Here is a 4,471-nt window from a genome sequence, read left to right as displayed (position 1 = left end):
TGATCGAACGGGTGTGTGTCTGATTTGGATTTGGTCCAATTTTCAAAATCGAACAGGGCGTCTGATCGGACCAAGTGGGTTTTTCCGAGTCCGATTATGGGAATTAGACAGGTTGCTTGGTCCGATTCTGGGAATCGGACATTGTGGAAGGCATCTGATTTTGCCAACCGCAGTGCGTGTCGATCACGTTTTTGCCACAAATCTCCACCTAAACGTTGCTAGTACTTATAAGGACTTAAAGGAATTAAGGAGTGTAGACCAAGGGCATCTTATACCTGGATCTCACTGAAAGTCCCGATATGCTCCAATTGATCTGACGTAAGCCTAGATCTACAAGCTACACACACACACACACACACACACACACACACACACACACACACACACACACACACACACACACACACACACACAAAACTAGGAGTGCAAATGAGGTTTTCCCTGGTCACCCACGACCTTAAACCCTAGTTGGTCAGCACCTTAGTCTTTTCAATCACTCCACCTACAACTCTGAGATAGCTGAGCCCTCTTCTTTTCCCATTTTTCCATGTTATTACCCTATTCAGGACTATTTAATAGTAGTGAACTTCAAGCTTCCCACTTCGATTTTTCCTTCCTATCCTACTCTAAATGCGACAAAAATCAAAAGCAAAGTACTGAATCAATTTCTCATACTCAACTAATCATCAAAAACCAAAAATACTTACTTTTAGCATGGATTAAAAGCCAAAACCTCCTATCTATCTCAAGCTCTGGTTCGGGGATGAAACCCTTACTTCGATGCTCGATTTGAAGTGCTCAAGCTCAAATCTGTTGGTTTGGAAAATGAAACCAAAATGTAGAGGCAACCGCCAAGACCCACAGACCACTTATTGTTCAAGCATTTCAAGTAAGCACTAATGGCTACCTCTCACATAGCCGATGCGCTATCTCTCTTTACGAGTGTAATGAACTTTACATGCAAAGCCTTAAATCCCCTTTGGACATTCATCCCCCTTTTATGTGGTCGGCCATAGCCTAGGTCCTTTTTTCCATTGTTCTCCTATCTTCCTAACTTCCTTCCTACCGCCCATCTACATTTACAATTTGCACAGGTCAGAGATCGACGCTCTTAAAATAAATCATGGTGCGCCTTGTGCTTTTTTGCAAAAGTATTGACTTGCACTTTTTCTTATGTGCCTCTCCTTGATTTAGGACTTTTTCACACTTCTTGTGTTTTCCGATTTTTCTTGGCGTGCCTTTGTTCTCCATTCCGCTTTTGGCTTGGCCTTATCTTTTGCTTTAGATTTTCTAAATTTTCCACCTTATTCTTCTGAGGGTAACACTATTGATGGTGGCAGGATTCATTTATAAGATAGAGCACACAGACTATCACCCATAGTCATAGTCATGAAAAAGAATGAGAAGATTCAAGTGTGAGTAAACTATAAGAAGGTCAATGCAACCACAAAGAGAAAAAAATACCCATTACCATATACGGAGTGTATGTTAGAGAGAGTGGTAAGAAAGGAAGACTACAGCTTTTTGGATGGCTTCTTAGGCTATAACCAGGTGCAAGTACATTTGGATGTAGGCACAAGATGGCATTTACCATACTCTTACCACCTTTCAGTACCTCATGTGCCATCTTCAAGGACATGCTCAAAAAATGGTTGGAAGATATTTTCAATAATCTATTCATCCACACCAATTGGGAGGAGTACTTGGAAAATCTACGAGTAGTCTTTGAGAAGTGTTGGCAATAAAATCTCTCACTAAACCCCTTAAAGTGCTAGTTTTGGGTGAAGCACGGTTATATTTTAGGGCACATTGTGTCAAGAAACAGGATAGCCATAGACTTCTCTAAAGTCAAAGTGATTATAAATCTTTCCCCTCCAACCAACTTCAAGGGAGTTCAATGTTTCTTAGGTCACACATGATACTACCAGCAGTTTGTGCTGAACTATGCATTGATTGCTAGACCTTTGTACATGCTTATCAACAAGCCTATGAATGGCTTAAACAAGCTCTAACTTCAGCTCCTATCTTTTTAGTCCCAGATTGGTCCATTATATTCCATGTGCACATTGATGAATCAAAGTTTTCCATGGGACAGTGTTGTGCCAACTTGGTGAATATAACCTAGACTATTCAATGAACTTGACTAGCAGATAACTCACTGGTATGGCAATGAAATATTCCACAATAAAGAGAGAAGGGTTAGCCATGGTATTTGCTATAAAGAAGTTTAGATACTATCTTCTAGCGACACCCTTTATCTTCTTTGTGGATCATCAAACATTGCTTTATCTTGTGAATAAACCCTGCACAATAAGATACATTGCTTGATGGTTACTTTTGTTGTTGAAATTTGTCTTCTTTGTGGTCGTATACAAGGGAGAACAATATTATATGGTAGATCACATGTCCCACATACCCACAAGAGAAGCCGTTAGACAAGAAATCGATGTGATGACCTACTAGATGCACATCTTTTTAGAATGTCTAGCAAATGAGATCTATTTAGAGTAGACCTCACATCATATTGGGTGGATGGCATAGTCCACATCCTTGAGAAAGAATTACTAGAATGACCCATAGAAAAAACTAGGTTAAAAATACTAATCTTGAATGTCCAACCCTATCAATTTATTGCAAGTCAACTGCATCGATTAGAATACGATGGACTCTAAAGGAGATGTGTCTGTGAACACAAAATGTATTATGTGCTTAAGGAAGCACATGATAGGATCGCTTGAGTACATTTTAATGGAGAAACTACATCATGCAAGGTGCTCCAATCTCAATCGTGGTGGCCAATGCTATTATGTGATACAGCTAAGTTTGTGAAGTACTGTGATGAGTACCAACTGACCAAAATCCCTAATTATAGGGACAAAATGGAGTTGACCCTCGGTGATCACATGCCAGCCATTTGAGAGGTGGAGAATCAACTTCATTGGTCCAATCAGCCCTACAACATAATAGTCCCCATCCAAGTACATCATTGTTACCACATACTACCTCACCAAGTGGGAAAAAGCTTTAGTATCTCACAAAAATGATGCTAAGACCACAGCCAAGTTCCTTTGGGAGCAAGAATCTCATGCTTTGGTTGCCCCATAGAGTTGATTAGTAACCAAGGTACACACTTCACCAATGAAGTGATCGCTCACTTGTTATCCACCTTCTTAATAGTCCACAAAAAGTCCTCACTATATTATCCTCAAGCCAAGGGTTAAGCTGAATCTACGAACAAGATCTTGGTGAGAGTTTTAACAAAAGTACTCTTCTCTACTTCACATAGTGGCAATTGGGGGAACAAGCTCATGGTAGCTTTATGGCCATAGGACACACTCCATTCAGATTAACCTATGGAATTGAAGCTATTCTACCAGTAGATTTTTTTTGTTCCAAGAATAGTAGCCCAAGAGAGATAAGAGGGCCAAACAACATGGATGAATTGGTTGGTTGAGCTAGAATGCATATCTGAGACTCGTCTCATTACAACCTATGCTCTACTTTGTAAAAAGACATGATACAAGAGTTGGTTTGACAAACACGTCAAACAACGAGCTTTTGGACAAGGAGACCTAGTTTTGTTGTATTCTATCAAGGGGCGCAAGCAGAAAATGAAATTCAGGAGAGTGTGACCTTTCAAGTTTTGCAATATTAGTAGAATGGGGAATGTGGAACTTGAAACGCTAGGATGAGAGGACATAGGTTTTTTCAATGGAAGTTGCATAAAAAAGTATTATCCTCCATCACATCCACTTCATGAACCTCCAATGATAGAACCATCGATGAATGTGAGGGTTGCAACCATCACTGAACCCGAGGAGGCAGATGAGAAAGTAGTAGCACCAGCCTACTTGCGAATAACCCATGGGTCAAATATCCTTGATGTGCTAATTGATGAGGGAGCAGACTCAAATATCTTAACTTGTGAATGTTGGATCACCATGGGTCAAACCCTGTTGCAACCAACCAATGTGAAACTTACCCTATTTGGGGCCCAGTCCTATGCACTCTTGGGAAAATGTAAACTCTTGGTTTCTATCGAGACTAAGAGTATATCCATTGTCCTTTACATGCTGTCTAACAAGTAAAGTGTTGGTAAGAAATCATTGTTGGGACACATATTCAAAAAACAAGCTCATTGTAATGTTGACTCATAGTGCATCCACCTTGCCATTGGTCATGTCAGAATAGTAACAACTTTCAGCAAGGGCACCACATCCACCAAAAAGCCTGTAGTGCCATAGCTAAACCTAGTGTCAACCCTAAGGAGGGAGATAGTACACCACAATGTATGCCCATCGCAAAGTACCATCACCCTCTAGAAAAAACCACACCTAAATCTATGACCCAAATGCTCAAGTGGATCCCACGCATTGCCACACCCACTTCCCCAAGTAAAAGTACCATGCATCAACTTGTCTAGTTCAACTAAACCCAATCCATCAGTAGGTCTTAGGCCATCGCCACAACA

This window comes from Lygodium microphyllum, chromosome 6 (assembly GCF_053477565.2).
Source record: "Lygodium microphyllum isolate KBCC chromosome 6, Lygodium_microphyllum_v1.1.10, whole genome shotgun sequence".
Taxonomy (NCBI): Eukaryota; Viridiplantae; Streptophyta; class Polypodiopsida; order Schizaeales; family Lygodiaceae; genus Lygodium; species Lygodium microphyllum.
This window is presented reverse-complemented; position numbering follows the sequence as displayed.